Source organism: Lissotriton helveticus, chromosome 6, assembly GCF_964261635.1.
Source record: "Lissotriton helveticus chromosome 6, aLisHel1.1, whole genome shotgun sequence".
NCBI lineage: Eukaryota > Metazoa > Chordata > Amphibia > Caudata > Salamandridae > Lissotriton > Lissotriton helveticus.
Genome location: NC_136067.1, coordinates 1,055,659,103 through 1,055,681,558, shown reverse-complemented (window position 1 = coordinate 1,055,681,558; position 22,456 = coordinate 1,055,659,103). Strand labels below are relative to the sequence as shown.

Sequence of the window (22,456 nt, the reverse complement as noted above, 5' to 3'; positions counted from 1 at the left end):
TTATAAAACTTTTTTGAATGTTCAGTTGTACATTTTGCTTCTATATTGATATTCACTTTATTATTTGGACAACATTACTATGTTTTATGAGCAGTCTAGGACGCCTGCGTAGGTGTCCCAGGCCCCTAGGTGTCCTGGGAGCACATGTTAAGAATGCTTATCAAGATGATTTCGAATCAAATGCGCTATAAAAAGAGACGTGCATGTAGGAGAACTTTCTATCATGATTTGCCTTAATCGATTTCAAATCGATTTGGCATTTCACTTACAAATGATTCATTTTCTACCTGAATGTAAAAACAGGCACATTTTATCATAGATATCCTGATAGCTGTGATGTTGTTATCTACTACTACCAGATGAACTGGTTCACTGATGTCATAGGATTCACACTTAAGTGGAAACATGAGTGCTAGATTAATAGACACGTCTGCCTGCTTACACTGAATGAATCAAGTGACCCTGCCATAGGCAAACACTCCAGATTCGGTTTCATATTTTATTACACTTTGGTCTCTCCTCTGAATACGAGTGTAATTTGAGCTGTAAACAAGAATATTGCTTTGTTCTAAAAATATTTTGTTATAAGCTACTACATCAGAGCCTAAATTATGAGTGATCTGAGTTACTGCTACATATTCATTCTCTGTTAAGCTGTAAGGGTATGTAGAACCAACGCTGTAAATGCAATTTTCTAGTTTTAAGTATCGTTGTCTGTTTCTCTTATATGAACACATCATACTCTGGTAAAATTCTGCCTCAGCAGTATCAGGAGGCAAATGATTTTCCACTAACACGGGTATTACTTGTATCATATTTACTGCATCTTGAATTTGTGTTTCTATACCTACTGTACCATACACATGTTGTAAAAGGAAACCATTAAGCTCTTCAAAAACAAAACAATTAGCAGTTTACAGAGGCCCTGCTGCTCTTACGCTGTCTACTAAGTGGACCAATTGAGGAACATTCATTGTCAAAAATATTTTTTCATATAAATCATTAAACAGTTGCACAAACAAAAGTAAACACTGTTCTGCTATATTTAAATCTTCCTGGCTAATGTCATCATTTAATAGCTTATGAATTGCTTTCATAAGTACACAAAAGTGTAAATACCGTGTTCTATCTAAAACATGTTTTAAAACAGGCATTCCATAAAATAAAATAACGTTTTGAAACTCTGAGGCCTTCCAATATGGTAGTTCATCAACAGACCTTGGAACTCTAGTAACATCGAGTGTGGGTTTTATCTGTTTCAAATAGACATTAACTACTTTGACTTTTTCATAAAGAGTATGAATGATGCTTATATTCTTTAGTGAACCAGATGGTCATCAACAATTTCATAACGCCACTACATATGCCATGCATGTAATCTATCACAAATCCTCTGCTTACACAAAATGTTTCAAAAACATGAACCACGTGGGACCTTTGATCCCTCTTACACTGTAATCAGAAATTCCTCTCTCAATATTAGCTATTGCACTGTTTACATCCGTTTTAATAGTATCAAGTGTCCTTGGTGGGCCTTTTGGGTTTTCAGCATTGTAGGGAAATACTCTACAGTGCCCTTTTCCTGAAACAGTGACTTCACACTCTTGTAGACAATGTCAGCACCCAAACTTCCCATTAAACTGGGTGCTGCTTGAAACAAGACAACGAGCTGGTAAATCACATGTGATTGTCAGAAGTGTAGCGTGGCAAGTAAAACTACAATTGTTGTGATCTTTAAATGACACTCCACTTTCCAGCTGTGCAAGTTCATTATATAATGATTTTAAGAAAGACCACATTATTGGCTTTTTTGCGGAAACCCAAATACCATATAGTAATATATTTTCACGCAGCTTTCTTTGAGATGCAGGCAGCTCATTTACCATTAAGTACACAGGCCACATTGATATTTTTGAACTTTTAAATACAGGAACACCATCTGTGTTCATTGCAAATGAAAGGCTGTTAGGGTTTTTCAGGAATCCACTCTTGAATAAATCCAAATACATTTCCCCATCATATACATCTTTCATTGTTTGTTTCTCATTCTCCATATAGTGATCAAATCGATGTTTCCTCACCTTTTCTGTAAAATGTGTCCGCCTAAACATAGTCTGTAACTGTGCAATTACGCTATGCTGAATGAAATAAGACACTGAGTCACTTTGAGTCAAATCTTTCCCACAGTGTTGGTTAGTACAGGTCTGACTGTTTTCATCAACATGTGTATAGCAAGTGGCCCAATAGTAAGTGATATTTGGGGCCTTAACACTTTCTTTGATATATTTGTGAAGGTGATACATAGTTCTGAACATTCTATTATCACATGGCAAGATCAAATAGATGAGATTCAGCATATAGCCAGCTGCCTCATCACTCAAGCGAAAACGAATAATAAAGCAACAAAGCAACAGTATGACGACCCCTAAGCATTTGTTGGAGCCCTCAAAAATAGGTGAGGATTCATCTGTGGTATTAGTTTGATCAGAACAAATCTGAATTTCTTCGTACTCATTTTGAATGGTATATCCAACGTGATCCAAAATTTGTTCAAAACCAAAATTCGAGTCATTAATTAAATCATCTTTAGGCTGAGCATCCATTTCACCTTTTAAGCTGCTACAAAGTGTATCCCAAACAGCATCAATTGGATCATCATCTGTGTCCTCTACTGGTGGGGTATAATCTGGTAATGCTGTACAGTTGTCTGAATGCAATGTACGCTCTGCAGAAGGGGATGTATGAAGAACTATAATAAAAGAAAGTACGTCATTGTACATTTAGTAAGCAAAATATGGTTTATTAGATTGTAAATGTATTATACGTCAGTAACCAATTACATTTTCTGTGACAGAAACTAAATGTGGGTTGATGAGGACCTTAATTTTTGCAATTGATGTGCTTTCAAACTATATACTTTCATGCATCAAATTGTTAATGCAAGCGGTATAAAAAGGAGTTTATAATTTCATACTGTACCATTGGGGATAATGCCATCTGCTGGGCTTGAAGTATGCAAGGATCTTTCTTTTACTTTCTTCAGTGCTGCATGTTGTATAATGATGTCATCTGCTTCTTTAATGAATTGGTCTGTCTACTCTCAGGCAGAAAAAGGACCAATTAATTCAATTCAGCACTTGTTAACGTGTAGCACAGGACTTTTTATGACTTCCAAAAGTCCCCCACTTTTCGAGCAATTCTTGTACCCACAGCATTAATTCTTTAGTGTCTTGTGTGCATTCACCACATATGCATGGCTATTAGGGAGGGACATGAGAATGAACAAATAGTGTTTTGGTACAATAATTTCCAGATGGTAGAGTGTGGTGGTATTGATTTGGCTTCATGCAAACCAGAGAAGCTGGTTTGGTGACTTATTATGTTAATACTGTATTCTCTAAAGTGGACAATATAACTTTGTGATCACATTAAAAACTTACTGCACCATTTAATTCAAAACACAATGGTTTGTCTCCGCAGAACATGAATATGCAGATGATTACAGTAATATATTAGGTACATAGCTAACAATAATTGAATTACTTACATGTTCCTTCCATTAAGGGCTTGGCTAACTAAACTACCACAAGAAAGAAAACAGCAGGGTAGAACTAAACTCATGCCGAGCAGATCATACTCTTTGCAAGGCAGCCTCTTTCACACTCTTGCCTCACAAAGAAAGAAGAGCCATCTGAAGTACTATTAACTGCATCTTAATGTCTCTGTAAATTGGACGATTGATATCATCCTAATCTCAAAACACAAACCTCTAGGCAATCTGAGCCAAATGTTCAGTTGAAAGTGACTGGTGTAGAAAGCAGACTTTAATAAAAATTGTCATTGTAGAACAGGAAACTGGGAGAGAGCACACTCCTGACCTCTCGCTTATTTTAGAAATCAGTTAAAGTTTAGTTTAGCAAAGAACAGATAATTACAAATTTATTCTCTCCTAACATCCCTAACTAACACCCTCATCTTATCCTTCAATCCTGCAAAGCAAACAAATAAATCATAAGAGTCTTACATCCAGGAATCGGTCATCAGTCGAACAGCAATTCCAGTAGAAATCGAAAAAGCGACCCCTTCTAGACAAAACCAGGGGTTTTTATACCTTAAATCCCTAACTTAATCTATCTAAAAAGTAACTATCACTACGTATTCAAACTCTGATTGGAGAAATTCGGGGTGGGTGAGCATCATCTCACCATTACAACATCATTTTCTCGTTGGTTCAGCAGAAAAATAAAGGGTCTTTGTTTTAGGACAGTCCATAGCTTAGTTATTTCCTTAAGTTGAAACATCGCCTCCCATTCCCACGATCACAACATTCCGGCGCTGTCCAGCTCTTGGTCACTGTTTACCCGACCGTCCATTTTTTAATCTAGGCCTCAGATGCCACTTTTGGAACTATCATAGAAACAAACACAAATTCATGTTAATTATTGAATTTAAACCCATTCTGTTTACCTCCCACCATACTAATGTTTCCCATTAGTTGTTACCTAGCAAATAAGCCACACAAATGCGTTTTATATTTACATAATCGACCACTTCTTAGCACAAAAACGTGTACAAAAAGCACATTTAGTCTGCGTTTGTTTATATTTAAGCTGCGCATTAATTCACAACACAATAACAACACATATTAATTAATTATATGGCAACATGCAAGCAAAATTAGTACTCCTGTGTATAATAAAATGTGTGCATCTTATTCTATGGTTGATTAATTTCACAAAACACCTTTAGTAAATGTTATCATTATGGGACATTGACTTCAAGAGGGGTACACAAAATTTTGCGTTTGCCACCTCGCTCCATCAGTAGCAGGCATCTGACTCTCTATGCATCTGTGGGGATAGGTAACTTGATTTCCCGTCACAAACCCCAGTGTGAAAGTTCACTTATTGATAGTTCTTCTATTTCTCTCATAATGCCTCTACTTTGCTATTAATATTTGTCCTGAGCAGCAAGACCTAAGCATACACTCTGGCTCTCCAAAAATAAAGTTGATTATTAGGTAATTTCCTCAATGGCCTTCAGTGCATGCCCAAACACTTCTTTGTAGTCTAAAATCTAGGCATATTAGATAGAAATTGCACCAGTGTACTTTTTGGGGTGCTTTTCTCCAATTAAATCTGTTAATGAGTTTGATATGCTTTGTATTTTACCTCTGAAACTTAAACCACACAAACTAATTCCTGATTTTTATATTTAGCAGGATATAATCATGGTTTCATTCAACGTCCTGTTTTTCACTTGCGATCATTCTGTGTGTGTTCGAAAAGATGGTGACTTCCTACTTTTGGACAATCCCGGGGAAGTTCTTTGTAAATGGCTGGTCGAAAATCTAGATGAATCTGGTCGGACAATCACCAAAGAGAGAGATTTTTTATTTTTTTTTGTTTTTATTGATTCAGTTCAAAGCCATATATAGAAATATAAACATATGAAGTGATTATATCATATCGAAATCAACATGCCAGTATATCAGATTTGTAATATACATATTCAACATAAATAAATAAACATATACCCAATAGAAGCAATATTAACATCAGATAGATACAATCTAAACAGCAGATTATCTTATTTAACGACAAGAATAGTAGTCACTAGGAATCAAAATAGTCTATCAAAGCCTGCCATATTTTGTACCCTCTTCGCTTTTTCGTAATTGATTTAATCCGATATAGATTAAATTCTAAATGAAAAACATTGTAGAACTTTGCTCGCCACATTTCATATGTAGGTGCTTCAGGCTTTAACCACATTGATGATATACAGAGGCGAGCTACAGCCATAGCCATGAATATAATATATCTATTTTCTTGATAACCTAAAAACAGTTCATTATCATTTGATAAACCAAAAATAATCATCTCTCTTGAGATTTTTACATCGTGTTTTGCGATATGTGCTAAAAAAAATTCTATGGATACAAAAAAAGGTTTTAATATAGGGCAGTCTGAAAAGATATGTATAATATCTGCCAAATCACATTGACACCTATAACATTTCCCATTATTTGCATTGCTCCATTTTAGCATTTTAAGTGGTGTATGATAAAGATTAAATAAAGTTTTATAATGCTGTGAATATAAATAGGCAGATAAAATAATTTTATCGGCTATACATATTGATTCTTGAAAGGGTACTACAGATGTGCCTAGCCTCGTACACCATTTTGATTCCTGCTGTTCCATATCATCCTGCTGTAAATTTAACAGATAGTTGTATATAATCCCTATACGTGTTGGTTTTTTAAGTATTTCAATAAATTCGTTATGACAGAATGGTACAATATTTGGATGTTTAGAAATAAAATTACATATTTGCAAATACTTGAAGAAGTCATGCTGAAAGAGACTATATTCATCTTTTAGCTCCTGAAATGAAGCAAATGTACAATTTTTAACCATATCACCGATAGTTGTTGTGCCTTTTTCCCGCCATATACACATAATACGATCCCTGAATATTAGCGGAAGTAATTCTATAGAATTATAAGGAGTATAAAAATTAATACGTCCCAAGGAAATGAACTTCCGTATAGATCGCCATCCTTTAAAGGCGGTCATTATAAGTTTAAATCTAGTTCTTTTATAGTAACTAGGTTCTAAAAAACGAAGTAGCATTTGCCGAGATTGTGGGCCAAGTAAAACAGAAAAAATATCTGGGCTTTCAAATGTGGGCGGGGTTCCACCTATTGCAAGATATTTAATATTTTGCATAAGACATGCCAGATAATATAATGCAAAATTCGGAACTCCCCAACCCCCACTTGAGATTGGTAATGTCATATATTTAGATGCTCTCCGCGCAGATTTCCCACCCCATAAAAATCGGTCAGTTATAGATTGTAATTTCCTCAATTGTGATGTAGATATCTCCAATGGTATTGCTCGAAAATAATATAAAACGTTTGGTAAAATAGTCATTTTTAAGACATTGCGTCTCCCAACCAATGATAAGTGTAAACATTAAATTTTCTCTAATTGACTTCTAACTGATAGCAGTATATCTGACCAATTCGCCATAATTAGCTGTTGAAGTAGCAATCTAATTTTAATGCCCAAATATTTGGCCTCTGGAGTGACCCGGCTATCATTAGTACATAATCCTGCTGAGCATATAACCTGTGTCTTCTGAATATTAAGTTTGTACCCTGACACATTGCCAAATTCACGAGTCAGATTTTCTATTTCAGTTAATGCAGATTCCGGATCAGATGTTATTACTGCAATATCGTCAGCATAAGCTAACACCTGTATATTCCCTCCAGGCAAAACCATGGATTGTATATATTGGAATGACATCAATGCCTTTAGCAGTGGTTCTCTATACATGGCAAATAGAAGAGGTGAGCAGGGGCACCCCTGCCGTGTGCCCCGCGTGATATTAACTGCCATTGACTCTTGCCCCGAAATACATATCTTGGCCCTTGGATGTCTATACATAATTTGTAGAGCAGATATGAATCGTGGTCCAAATCCCATTTTTGCCAAAATCGCCCATAAGAATGCCCATGAAACGCGATCAAACGCTTTCTCTGCATCTAAAAACACCAATCCAACGTCCAAATGATTTGTAGTAGCATAATCTATTGTTGCAATAACCCGGTGTATATGATTAATCGTACCGCGACCTGGGAGAAAGCCATGCTGTTGTTCAGATACTAAAGTAGGATCGATTTGGCTCAATCGATTGGCAAGGATTTTAGAGTATAGTTTCGCATCAACATTTATAAGTGAAATAGGTCGATATGACCCAGGTAAATGCGAAGGCTTATCTTTTTTCCGAAATATGACTATGCTTGCATCTTCCCATGATGGTGGGAGGCACCCATTTTGGGCTTCTAAAAACGTTGCAAGCATATCATTCTTGATTATGGGGAGGCAAGATGGCGCCTGCATGTCAGGCGTGTTTGTGAGAGCTCAGTTTGGGCGTTTCAATTAGCTGCCGTACCTGAGCTTCAACGTGTTCATTTCGGGATGATTTTTGCTGCTGCTGTCGAGCCACGACATTTGTGCTCCGCTGGTGTTTAGCGGTGTCTAGCGTAGTGCAGTTTGGGAGCTTTGAAGCGCTCCGGTCACCGGTCCGGGGGCCACGATCCTGGTCCTGGTTTGGGAGGCGGCCGCTGTGTTTGAGCGGACGTGGACGCTGGGTGGAGCAGCGGTGGTGCGAGCAATCGAACGCCGACCTCGGCACACGGAAGGACGGCTCACCAAGTGGAGCCACGGAACCACGGATCAGACGCCGGCAGAACGTCATTTTTTTCAGCGCGGACCTGGGCAGGAACAGCGCAGGAATAGCGCTATGGATTTAATGGCCAACGCTTAAAACTGAGGAGAAGACACTGCCCTGGGCGAGAACGCTACTAGATGCTGCAGATAGATGAGATAAAGCACATAGAGCGCTCAGAGCCAAGTAAGATTGATTACTAATTGATTACTAATCCTGAGCAGAGATAAAATCAGGGAAGGGAAGGTTGCTTTCTCTTCACCAATGTAAAAAGGATTTGAAATGATCTAAAAGGATTTAAAAGACTTTAAAGTTCTAAAGCGACTTAATACTAGACAGAATATATTTTGTAACATCTTTTTGGTAATTAGCTACACAAGCTGCACAACATAAAGAATTAACTTTCAGCTAACATGGCCCCTAAAACTGCGTGTGGGGGAAAAACAAGACCTAGCGGTGAAAATCAGATTGGGACTCGAGCTGCTTTAGCGGCAAAGTCAAAACAGGATGTTAGTAATAATGACCCCGATACTAGCCAAACTGGCACTCCAAAAATCCCACAAATGTTTAATTCCAAAGCGAAAGCAACAACGACAATTACCAAGACTCAGAAAGATGGAGGTGGGAGTGAAAAAATATGGCTATCGATGATTTGGGCGACTTATATGTGGACAATGATCAAGATAAGACTTTGGTAGAGGCACTCGAACAGTTAGTAGCCTCTCCGGCAACTTCCTCAACTATTCCACCTACACTTGACTCTCCACTTGAACCACTTGCATTGCCAAGATCACAAAATACTGTCGCTTTCAATATTAACGGCGTGATTGAGGGTGAAGTTGATATTGAACAGGACCCATCCCGAGTTGAAGGGGTAGAATGTGATGGTGACCCCATCAGTAGTAAAGATAGCGAGTTTTACTCACTTTCAGAGCACTCCGAGGTGTCCGATCTGGAAGGAGATTTAGAGGAGGAGGTGGAAAATACAAGTAAGGAAACATCTATCATTGCTACAGCCGATTTGCAGGCAGATAGAGCTTGGAGTGAGGAAATCTCCAATGGAGACCCAACTATAATAGATCAAGATCTACATCAGGACCTAACAGACTCTACTCAACAAACCAGCCCTAGTCCTGGCTTTCCTAACCAGACACCAATAGATATTATATTGAAAGCCATTACAGATCAACGATTGGAGGCAAAAGCCGAGCACTTGAAAACTCATAATGCCTGTAAAAAACTTCAGAATACGGTGCGACGCTTAGTAAAATCATGCAATGATTTCACAGATAGAATGGTAGAAGCGGAAGGACGCATATCCTCATTAGAAGACCAAGTAACACACATTAAAACTAGTATCGATGACTTCAAGGATCAGAAAGAAGACGTGAATGTTAAATTGGTGGACTTGGAGAATAGGCTCCGCCGTAATAATTTGCGAATTTTGGGTGTTCCAGAAGGGAGCGAGGGACAAGATGTACGACAGTTTGTGGTCGAACTCTTCGAAGAAGCCTTTCATGATGTTAAAGACTGCCAGTGGTCTCATGAGATCCAGAGGGCACACCGCTTTCCTTTTCGCAAGCAAACATCACGGAACACCCAAACTCAGCAATACCCTCGAGCCATTTTGATATCCCTGAATAATTTCTTGGCAAGACAAAAACTTTATGATCTTGCAAGGCCCGATAAGAAACGTTCTGGGAAGGGGATAGAATTTTTTGTGCGCCCCGACTATTGTCATTCTACTGTAGAAAACTGCTGGCGAATGCGCCAGCTGATCGATCCATTTAAAAAAAGGGCGATCAAGCTTTTCTGCTTCAACCATCCACACTAAAGGTTGTATATAAGGGGCAAAATAGATTCTTTACCGCTGAAGTTCTAGCAAAAGCGTATTTGAATACACTAGCATGAGGAGTAAGATATGAGTTCTAGATAATAGATGTTTTGTGTGGTATAACTCATGCTTTTCTATTGTTTTAGAGCAATGGATACGCCCAAACAATTGTGGTGTTCTCACATACATCACCGGGGCGATAGGCCCCTTTGACTTAATGTTGGGGGAGGGTCACGGGGGGGGACGGTGTGATGGGGTGGGGTGGGATGGACACAGGGGGTGTGCTGGGGGAAAAAAGGGGAAAAATTCAGTCAAAGCCATAGAATATTGTGTTGAAATATATTGCTTTTTTATTGCTGATGTAATGGTACAATGGTATAATGTAATCTTTGCAATGAATTTATGTAGCTGTTATGGCTAGCTGTAATTTTCGTATGTGCTCATTTAATGTAAGCGGCCTTAATAATGTGCATAAACGTAAGCGTGTGATGCATGAAATTCGTCTAATTCAACCGGATATCATATGTATCCAGGAGACGCATATACCGTGGGCAAAAAGACAAGTTCTGAGTGACCTTGGGTATATAGTGTTGGCTGCCTCCCAACAATCTACTATGAATCGAGGAGTGGCTATATTGGGACGACAGTCTGTAATAGCAACCGGGAAAACTAAAGTAGACAGCTTAGGACGTTGGGCAATTGCGGAATGTGTTATAGGCAATGTTGTTACGACAATCTGTACAGTATATGGATCGAATAATATTTATTTATTTATTTATTTTATTTTTGGAGTTTTCTATAGCGCTGGCCAGACCCAGGGGTATCGGAGCGCTTTACAGTCGGTCTGGGTGAAATAAGTGCGGAGCAGTACAGCAAACAATAAACAGGATACATCCAAGTTCGGTTCTTAACAAAGTTGTTTGCCGCCTAAGGGGCGGTTTTGAGTAGTGTTTTTGAGGTAGTCATAGTTCCATGGTGGGCTATTGAGGTAGAGTTCGGGAATGCACGGTTGAGGTAGAGGGTTTTTAGACGGCTCTTGAATTCGGGAAAGGAAGGGGTAGTTCTGATGTCCACTGGGATGCAGTTCCAAATTTTTGATGCGTTGCCGGCGAAAGAGCGGCTGGCGTTTTTTTATTTCCCGGTTTTCAGGGGGATGAGTAATAGGGAGTTTGAGCTTCTGAGATTTCTGGATTGGCCCGCCTTCTTGAGTTTGGAGGCTAGATATTCCGGTTTCCCTGTGTGCAGGGCTTTGTGTGTGAGACAGGCCGTTTTGAAGTTTGCTCGCATTTCCACTGGGAGCCATTTTAGATCTTCGAGTGCGGGGGATATGTGGTCGAATTTCCATTCTGGCTGCTGCATTGAGGGTTGTTTTTAGTGGTGCCAGGTGTGAGAGGGCTGTGCCGGTTAGGGTTGCGATTCCATAGTCCAGTCTGGACATGACCAGTGCTTGGGTGGCTTGTTGGAGATCCCTCTGCGGGATGTGTGGCTTGATTTTGTTGAGGAGCTTCAGATTGAGAAAGGCGCTTTTTGCGGAGTTCTTGATGTGGTTGTCATTGTAAGTTTGCGATCAAGTGTGATTCCAAGTGATTTCACTGAGTTGGTCAGGGTGAGATTTCCTTTGAGAGCGTCAATGGTTTTCACCCATTCAGTGATTTGCGGGTTGTCGTCTTTGTTGGAGATGAGGAGGATCTCTGTTTTTCCTTGGTTTAGTTTGAGGTGATTCACCCCTAGCCAGTTTTGGATTTCTTTTAGGGTGTTATTAAGTCTTAGAATGTCGTTGGGGGAGGTGGTTTCTATGTAGATCTGTGTCTCGTCCGCGTATAGATGGAAGGGGATGTTGGCTTTCTTCAGTATGATGGTGAGGGGTATCATGTATATGTTGAACAGTTGAGGGGAAAGAACGGATCCTTGGGGGACCCCTCTGGTCACAGGTAGAGGGTCGGATGCGAAGGATTTTATTTTGACTCTTTGGAAGCGGTTCTGGAAGAAGGAGTCGAACCATTTCAGGACCACGTCGTCCGCACCTACTCTTTCTTTGAGGGCTTTGATGAGGAGCTTGTGGTCAACCGTGTCAAAAGCTGCTGACAGGTCTAGGAGGATGAGTAGGCAGCACTGGTCTGAGTCAAGGGAGTTGCGGATGTCGTCTACTATGTTCAGGATTGCGGTTTCGGTGCTGTAGCCTTTTCTGAAGCCTGATTGGTTATGGTCAAGAAGATTGATGCTAAAAATAATTCCACCAGTGCACATCCCTGTTTGTGACTTTTCTCCAATTAAATCGTAATTCGATCACTTTAGTAGAACGATTTCTTTCAAAATCCTCAGATATTCAAGTAGTACACAGTCCATCAATCTTTCAAAATCCTGTTTATTGATTATTTTTCTTGCCACATCGTCACAGCCGACGCGCGTTTCGCCCTCCACGGGCTTTTTCAAGGCAAAAGCAAAGTAGAATGGTGAGTGGCGTAATCTTGTACAAATCGATAAAAGATATATAAAAATCCTTCTCTTAATTCTCCTTAGAGCCTTTCAATAGTCGAGGTGATAGTTATCCCTTAGAGTACTAGTGCTTCTAATTCCATTCCTCATTTAATAGTCCATGCATATGTCTAGAGTTCACGGAGCCATGATAAGTTCCATCGCCATTGCAAAGCCGGTCGCGTCTCAGCAAGGCGTCTCCCTTCCGCGTTCGTCTGGCAGGAAGATTGATGCTGTCGAGCTGGTTGTTGAGTTGGCATAATACGCATTTTTCTAGGATTTTGGCTAGGAAGGGAAGACTTGAGACTGGTCTGCAATTGTTTAGGTCATTTGAGTCTAGACCTGGTTTCTTCAGGAGGGGAGTAACCTGGCCAACTTTAAGGCAGTTTGGGATGATGCCAGTTTTTAGAGAGCTGTTGATGATTTTACACCACAGTGGTGCAAGGGTGAGTTTGAGGTCTTTGGCCATTTGGGCTGGGATGGGATCAAGGTTGTGAGAGGAGGGTTTGGAGGATGAGATTATATTGAGGATCTCGGTTTCATGGACGAGGTCGAAAGAGGACCATACGATAGAGGTTGGATCTCCCGAAGTGGTGACTGTTGAGGTGAGGATGCTGTTGTCGGTCGTAGTAGGGTTGATGTCTAGGGATAGTTCGATCTTGGCTATTTTTTCATTGAAGAAGAAGACGAAGTTGTCACATAGGGTTTTGGAGGGTTGGGCGTGGACAGTGGATGGCTTGGAGGTTTGTTTTTTGATGATGTCAAAGAGTTCTCTATGTTCTGTTTTTTGCCTTGGCTAGCCCATTGCAGAAGAAGTTTGTTTTTTCATTGTTGATGTGATTCTTGTACCTTCTTCTCATTTCTCTGAGTTCCTCGCGGCGGCTGAAGGAGGGGTTTTTTCTCCAATGTCTTTCTGTGGCTCTGAGGAGTCTTCTTTCCTCGTTGATGTCCTTGTTAAACCAGGTTCTCGATGGGATTTTCCTTGTTTTTTTTTGTTTTAGGGGCGCCAGTTGGTCCAGTATGGCGGACGTGGTGGTGTTGTAGTGTGAGATAAGTTCAGTGGTTGAGAGGTCTTCTGTGGAGCTAGGCATTGAGAAGGCTATTTTTTCTTCTAGTTCCTTTGAGTTGACTTGTGCTAGATTCCTGGACCACGTGGGGGGGGCTGCGATGGGGGGGTGAGACTTGACCTTTTGAGTTAGGTGGAAGAGGATTAGGTGATGGTCTGACCAATCTACCGGGAGGAGGTGTTCAATAGAGATTGTATCATCTCTGGCGATGATGGCGTCCAGGGTTGCGCCTTTGTTGTGGGTCTCTTTTAAGCAGTGTTGGGAAAGATTGTTCGAGTGAAGAAGTTCGTTTAGGGATTTTATTGTGGCATTGTTTTCCTTGTTCCAGTGCAGATTAAGATCCCCTAAAATGAGGGTGTTGGTCTGTTTGAGGGAGCAGTTGGCGATCAGGTTTGATAGTTGTTCTGTGAACATGGTGTTGTTGCCTGGGGGATGGTATATTAGGTGGCATTGTAGTAGATTGTTGTCAGTGGTTTTGATGTTGGATGTAAGGCATTCGAAGGAGTTGTAGTTGAATGAGTCAAATTCTGCCACTGAGATGTTGTTGTTGTGGATAATTGCCACACCTCCTCCTTTTTTTTGGTCCTTTCTATCTTTGTTGATGATGGAATAGCCTGGGGGGACAAGCGTATCTAGGATAGGTGGGGAGGAGTCGTCTAGCCAGGTCTCAGTTATGAATGCTATATCAATATTATGGTTGAGAATGGTCTCTGCTAGCTCAGTGGAGTGTTTGGTGGCAGACCTGCAATTTATGAGCATACATTTGGTCTGGGGGGACTCCTTTATTCTAGGTTCGGTGGGGATGGTGATAAGGGTGATCGGGGGTCGGGGGGTTTGCGTAGGGGATGCTAATTTCTGAGGCTGGTGATTACCTGTATAGATGACTGGGAGGGGAGGGTGGCGGGGGTAGAGTAGGAGGCGGCCATTTCGAGCGCCTCTTCCCAGGATATGGCTTTTGTCGCTCTTTTGGGTCTCCAGCCCTGGGGCGGTGGGTGTGGGTGTGGTTTGGTGAGGGGTGGTGGGTTAGTTGGTCTGGGGGGGGCGGTGAGGGGTGGTGGCTTAGTTGGTCTGGTGGGGGCGGGAGTGTACGTTTGGGGGTGTGGTTTGGTGAGGGGTGGTGGGTTAGTTGGTCTGGGGGGGCGGTGAGGGGTGGTGGGTTGGTTGGTCTGGGGGGGCGGGAGTGTGCAGGAGGGAGAGTTGGGATTCAGGGTGTGGGTTGTGGGGAGTCGAGAGGTTGGTGAGGATGAGATTCAGGCCTTGTATTATAGTGTTGATTTGGTTTTCGATGCGGGTGAGGCGGTCGAGGGGGACCTCCTGCGGCTGGGGGGGTTGTTTCACAGAGATGTTGTGCTTGTGTTGAGAATTGTGGTTAGTTAGGACGTCACAGAGGGATGAGGTGTCTGCTTGGGACGCGGGCTGGGGCGGGGGGTATGGTGATTTGGTTGCGCAGGGCGGTTACTCTTGAGGGAGGGTGTGGGTCCGGTATGGAGAGACTTCGGCCTGGCTTTGTAGTTCGCTGGGGCTATGGGGAGGATGTACTTCATCGGGGGTGTTTCTAGAGAGTGGGCTGAGGTGGTGGACAGGGTTGTGTCTTTGTTTTCATGGGGTTTTGGGATGGGCACAGGAAGCAAAGGGGGGACTGTGTGTCTGGGGGGTGGTGTGGGGTGGATGCGTAACGTGAGGGGCTGGTGTGCTTGGCAGGGGTTTGTGACAGGGTTTGCACGTAGAGAGGGGAATAGGAGGTAAAAAACCTCCAGATTGGTGTTATTGGCTTGGATCAGGACTGTGCCATTTGAGTAAATGGTCACTGAGGTAGTCCCGTGGTTGGGTCTGTGATTCGGGGTGAGGAAGGATAGCTTGCAGCTATGGATCGTCTCCGTAGTCTTAGTGATTAGGCGTTTTTCTCTTAGGTTGGAGATCCAGTAGCCTGGTCTGACAGTGTGGAAGATGAGGTCCATTTTTATTTGACCTTTTGAGGGGCAATGGTAGACATCTGCGAAGAGGGATTCGGGGAATTGCCTAACTAGTTTGTGTTTCAGTGATTTTTTAGCATTGGGTGGTATTTTGGGTGAGGGGGTGATATAGAAGGAGTTAGGTCCGTGACGTTTTATGAGGGGAGAGGATAGGGGGTTGGAGTCGCTAGTCATAGTGGAGGGTGGTGGGGCTGTGGGGTACAGGTGGAGCGTAGCTAGGGGGGTCGTTGGTTACTGGGTGTTCGGTGTAAGGGTAGGGGTAGGGGTGAATATGGGTAGGGAGCTATGATGGTTTCCTGTGTGGCGAGGTGCGGTTATAGGGAGTTAGGTGGCTCAATTTCCAGCTGTGACGCTTCTAGTGATCTTGTGCATCCGTTGCGGAACCCTAGAGTTGGGGTGTGGGAGCTACGGGATGTGATGCGCAGAGGGGGCTTTACGGTTGGTGTCCCAATGTGGGTGCCAGGTTGGGGTCCGGCAGGATGGGGGTCAGTCTCAGATTCAGGGTCCCGCGCTTGGTCGGAGTGGGCTTCCTCTGAGTGACCGTGGGAGAATATCCTACTGGCAAGCTGGGCCGAGAGGTTGTGGCTACGTACCTTAATTTGTGTAGAGTGTAGTTCGTGTAGTTCAGGGGAGAAGTCCCAGTTTGGGCGCCATCTTGAGGTCAGGCGGGGGGGGGGGGCCGTCTCGGTCTTAAACTTTGCGAACGCAGCTTAATTTGGAGGTTGTGAGAGTGTCCGATCCGTGGGTAAAGGAGAAACTGGTGAGGCTGAAGACGCCGGTCGTGGTCACAGTGGTGACGGGCGTGTTCCCGAGGGTTTTCCCGATTTTTGCGCTATCTTGGGGTCAGGCGGGGGGGGAAGTTGGTCAGAGTCGAAGACTTCTGCAATGGAATGACTAGTTGGGGGATGGCATTAGGGTGCTCTTTGCCCCTGTGTTATTTGGTGGCGGGTGAAGCGGAGGGGTTTCCAACATCCGGCGCCATCACCGTGGTGCCAGGTCTGATCCTTTGTTATGTCCCATTTTTCATCGCCATGTTGGGGTCAGGAGGGCGAGAATCGGGCACAGTCTGTGGTGTCTCCGATAACGATGTATCCGCTTGTGCTTAGGTCGTGTGGGTTAAGCAGGGGAGGACAGTCGGGTTCTCTTTACCGCTGGTTTCCTCTGGGATTGGTAGGGTTACTTAGTGAGTTAAGGGTGAGGTCTTGGATGTGGCGCCATTTTGAAGACAGGCTGTGGGTGAAGATCTTCGCGGTCCGCGTTCTCTCCGTCCTTCACTGTGGATGGTGTCTCTGGTCGTGCAGAAGCTGCGATTGCCCCTCCGTAGGGCTGGTGTGGGTGTCTGGGGAAGCCAGTCGCTTGTACCTTCTTACCCTTGTTTTTCTTGTTGGTGTCAGTGGTTGCTGGGCATTATTGGAGCGTTGTCCTATATGGGCGCCATTTTGGGGACAGGCTGGGGGGGGTGAGACCGTCCTGGTCCACCGTTCCCCGTACCACCGTCGTCCTTGGTTGGTCCTCTGTGTCGTTCTCAGCCCCGTTTAGTGGCGTCTTTTCCTCGATTGGATCCGGTCCAAGATGTCCTAGAGTCGTGAGAGGTCGTCGGAGGTGCCAGTCATCAGGTCATCAGATGCGGCGATGCTCCCGTTCCTCGCACAGATCAGGCAGAACCCGTCCGGTGTCCGGTAGGTGATGGTTTATTTTAATTTACCGATAGGATTGGGGTGTCGGGCTGCATGTTGTAGCTTGTTCTGCTGAAGCTAGTCTGAAGCGATCGATTTGGGTGCTGTTTCTCTTTCAGCTCGGTCTTGTGTGCAGCTCGCATCACTATCTTCGGATTCCGGGGGACCGGGAGGTTAGAGTGGCATCTCCCCGTAGCTGTGTGGTTCCGATTGCCTAATCACAGCTGGGTGGTAACGTAGCGGCATTGTGCTGAGAGATAGATCGATGTTTTAAATGCAGAAGATGAGGAGCTCTAAGTTCCGGTGGCCATTTTGGGCTCAAAGCATAGAATATTGATGACACCGCAGTGATAGAATATTTAAATGTAGAATTAGCTCTTTGGAGTACCCCATTATTTTTATTGGGGGACTTCAATATTCATGGGGAACTGAATACTTGGAATGCAAGGTTTATTAGATATCAAGACAGGAAGCCTAAGGTATTTAAGGAACTACGTCAACTCTTATACCAACATGGGTTGATTGATGGGTGGCCTGTGGCGAACTTGAATGATCCTGGCTTAACTTTTTTTTCTTCGCCGCATAAGAAATTTGTGCGTATAGATTATATTTTTATACCAAGGCATATGGCACAAGGATCTCGAATGTTAGTCAAACCACGCATCACATCTGATCACGCTCCAATTGTTATAGATATACCTATACTTAACACCCAGCGAACACAAAGATCCTTTACATTTAATAAGAAACTTTTATCAGATGAAATATACGTGAAACAAGTAATAGATTGGGCTCAGCAATTTTTTTTACCTTAACAGGGGCTCTACATCCTATGCAATGGTATGGGACTGCTTCAAAGCAGGATTACGAGGCGAAACGTGCAGTTACAGTTGGAGTTTACAACGGAAAAGAAAAAATACAAGGAAACAATTAATAAATGCAGAACATGATTTAATGCGTGATATTAGTCTACACCGAGATAGCAAAACTTCACAAGACAAAGTTGCGAAGCACAAAGCTAAGATTAATGGGGTTTGGAGCCAGGATATAGCACAGCAATATAAGATCTATCGTGCAGAAAGATATGAATATGGGGAAAATGTGGGTAGATGTCTGGCTCAAAGAATTGCAGACAGGGTATAACTTCTATAGAAAACAATCAGGGCACTCTAATCGAATCACCAGAGGGTATTCTGCAGGTCTTTTATGAGTATTATACAAATCTTTATACCCAAGAAGATTTCTTACTTGATCTACTTGATCAGTATATAGATAAATTGGAACTGTCCCAATTAGACTCGGCACAACAGGAACAATTAGAGCTTCCAATCACAATTCAAGAACTTGAGACCTCCCTGAAAGAACTGGCCCTGGGGAAGGCTTGTGGTCCCGATAAACTTCCGTTAGAAATGTATCAAGGGCTATTCCCCATAATCAAGAATGATATGCTTGCAACGTTTTTAGAAAGAGAGAGATTTTAAAGCTATGATTCTGTTCCAATCATCTGGTAAGCACAGTAAGTAAACCTTTATATTACGTTTGCAACTGCAGGATAATGGTGCAAATTACCAACCTGTTTCAGTAAAAACCTAGATTTGTGATTAATTAATTCAATAATGGACTGTAAAAAGGAACATGCATTGCCTCACATATGCCTTGGATTGCTCTCCAGAGACAAATGTAACACTTATGAAAAGGGCTGAAACGTTTAGCTTGTGGTGCTACTTATAAGGCAGCCATTTTTGGATAAACTATTTTATTTAGGCAACTTTTTTCAGGAGGTTCAAGTTCAGGCTTACAATGTGTACTGTCTATTAAGGAAAACTTACTTACTTGGTTATGGATAGATTGTACATTTGTCCTTTATTATCAATGCCTCTTTATTTATATATTATGGTTAGAGTGTGAAGATATATTGCAAGTGGTCAATGTGTTCTTATCTGTTTTGAAGTTTATATGTAAATATATATTTTTTCTCTTGCTTTTTTTTAGTGAAGATACAGTGTCTAATGATTCAGGATATTTTTCAAGAGATAATTGCAAGCTATTCTGACACAAGAGAGGGTCTAAAACAGGTGTTACTTCAAAGGGCACTGGAGGAAAAGCAGATGTTAATGGACTGTGGCAATCGGGGAAGCGCTGGTAGACTTAAGAGGTTGTTACGCGAACTACAAGAGGCAGAAATTGCAGAGAAAAGATGCAAGGACAAAAAATCCAAGCAGAGTTGGTAACAAAGCTCATGCTGAAACCACAACTTCTCAGCCTGGTGATGCAAGTTCGCGGATGTATTTGCAGAAACTTGAAAACCTGGCCCTTTTAGCAGGGATGGCTAGTGTCCTTCATCAAAAATCCATAACTAAAAATGACGCATCAGACCGTGAAAATGAACTTGTCTTGGAGTCCCGGCTTAAATCCAAATCAAGGACAAAAACATGCCTCCCTTTCACCACGGCACCAGTTGATACCCAAAAAACTATTCCCTACACGAGAGCAGGCTGTTGTGAGCAAAGAAGTAACACCTACTAGACCCTGCAAACAAGATCCCAAAATGATGGTACACTTGGCACCACATACAAAATTTTGTGGCTCACGGCTCACAGTCACACAGCCTGGCCTACTGTGACTTTCCATCTGCAGCAACAGCTGTGGATGTGAACCATACCCCTTGCCATGATGACCCATTTGCAAGCAACGAAAACTTTGACCAGAATGTAAGCAGAGATAAAGGAGTGCTGCTATTATACACATTTGCATATTGCTAAGTCTGTATGCCAGCCTTTTTTCCTTGGTTAACAGAATATGCCTTTGGGTGCCAAAACCACAACTTCTCCCTGTTATCTCTTGGAAAATCCTAGATACTTATTAATACATAGAATTAATATGGTGCATTCATTTCCTCATCAATAAGGCACATATACCTACCTGTTGAAATATGAATAAACAAATGGGAAACTGTTTGACATGGTCAGTGTAAATGAGGGTCTAATGATTTCTTTTCTTTCCCCCCCTCAGGACAGTGAAGAATCCTTTAATTTGATGACGGAGGAAAGTCCATCACTCAACACTGGAGTAATGTTTTTTTGTTGTTTTTTTGTGGTTTTTTAGGCACATAGGAAATTGTATTTTAACCTGTATGGTCTAATTATGATTTGCTTTCGCTCTAAGGAAATGGCATATAACTCCTTGGCCATAATTAATCACAATGAAAGCTATTCTGTTGGCCCCGGTTCCTGTCTGAATGAGGAGTGTGTACAGTTACGAGCTGAAATCGAACACTTAAAAGGTGCGTGCTTGATATTCTACCTTCCCATGTAAACTGCAACAAATTCACATTAATCATTTTTTCCACCGAAACACATGCATTGCCAAAAAGTATGCTCGTTATGTGATTCTTGTATTATCTGCTGCCTTTAACAACTGTTTTTGATTATAGCACAGTTGCAAGGCACTTGCAATAGGGAGTTGGCTTTAGAGTATTTGCAAGCTGCGATGTCTGCTTTGACCAATTCAATCAACTTAACAGATACAGCAGCATCAAAGATATGCCGTCGATCATTCACTATAAAAAAGGTACTTATTTTCTTTGCCACTCTTTTAGCACAGTTAAAGTGTATATAGGGCAAACCTTGTAGATTTCCTGCATGAGGACTTTGAAATCTTTCTGCATGCAATGTTTTTAGATATGGCTGCTTTATACTGTTGGAGGGAACCTAGCAAATATTACATTGTTAGCCATGTATAGATGCCAAATCAAAAAACCACTCTTCCTATATATATTTTTTAATATGTAACCTAACATGTTGGCAAATAGTTAATAGTTGCGTTATTTTGCAGATTGATATGCAGCAGTTGGTGAAGGACTCAAATGATCCTTCACGGTTCAAAGATGTTCTCGTTCTAAAGCGGAAATTGCACAAGCTCTTGGAGGAAGCCAAGGCAGCTCGGGACAGTGCAGGTTTTCTTCTCAATGGTATCAGCGAAATACTTTTTTCTCCAAAAGAACTTGCATCTGCAAAAGGTGTAACGAAGGCTTGTGCTGGAACAGCTGTCCTTGATGAGGAGAAGGTCGATGCATTATTTGGTAAGATATTACAAATGTTCAAAGTAACATTCATTCGATCTTGGATTGCGTAAAATTCATTATTTTACATGGTGTTAAAGGTTTGCATGTGTGGTCTGGTATCATATAATGGTAAGATGACTCAATCATTACTCAACAGATGTCTGCAAAAGAGCAAGAAGAGCAATGGAGGGTCTTGTAATTTATTAACAATTTGTGCTGAGTTTGTGCTTCAAATCTGGCACAAAGCCGTGAGTTGTGATTTTATTTCTAAATCTGTGGTCCAGGTGAGGGGCTCAAACTGGATGAATGGGTGATAGCAGACTGAACTTATAAAATACTGTGCTTGCAGCTTTTATTTAGCCACATGTGCCTCTTTGATCAACTGCCCTTAATGTTACACTTATGAACCCTTGTAACCCTAACAATATCTCATCTGGCACTCTATATGAAATAATGGAACAAACTTTTTAAAGGCAGCTCAGCCCTATTAAAATCTAAAAATAGTCGTGGTAGCATGATACTGATGTATGTTATTTTATTTTTCCAGAGTCTATGAAGTCTGTGTGCAGTACCAACGGCTGGCCATCACTGGACTACAGAAGTATGAGAAGGAAGCTGGCGATAAAGATTTGCAATGCTAGGAGAGAATTAAAGAAAACTCTGAATCCAGAATCAAACGACTAAGTTGCTGGTTTCCGTTAAGCAATTTGTTCTGGTTGCAGTAGCCTGGCATTTTCCCCTCCTTTTTTTCGTGGACTTTTTTCTGGATTTTTCCTCTTGTTCGGTATCCTGGCCCCCACGGGGCGAAATATGTGCTTTCGATAAATAAAATTACATGTTGACACATACCTTTTGAACATTTTTCATTTCACCACTGTTTGGTTTAGACTTTTGCCACTGGTCACCATGTCAAACAGCTTCAGATAATGCTCTGTACCTCAAAATAAGGCAAGTCCCAGTGAGTCAGGAGTATGGGGGTAGCAGCACACGTAAACAGTAGCGGCTCGTATAGGGCGTGCTGTAGGGAGGGGAAGGGTAGCAAACATGGACATACGTGGAACGGAGGAATGTAATTACTTTCCTTCATTCTGTCGTATGTCCGTTTTTGCTACCCTGCCCCTCTC

At 42.0% G+C, this 22,456-nt stretch overlaps 2 pseudogenes; one reads left to right on the top strand and one right to left on the bottom strand.

Moving 5' to 3' along the window:
- Positions 1-214: 214 nt before the first annotated feature.
- On the bottom strand, positions 215-4,373 carry LOC144762610 (uncharacterized; annotated as a pseudogene).
- An 857-nt stretch (positions 4,374-5,230) lies between these two features.
- Positions 5,231-22,034, top strand: LOC144761641 (uncharacterized; annotated as a pseudogene).
- The last annotated feature ends 422 nt before the right edge of the window (positions 22,035-22,456 follow it).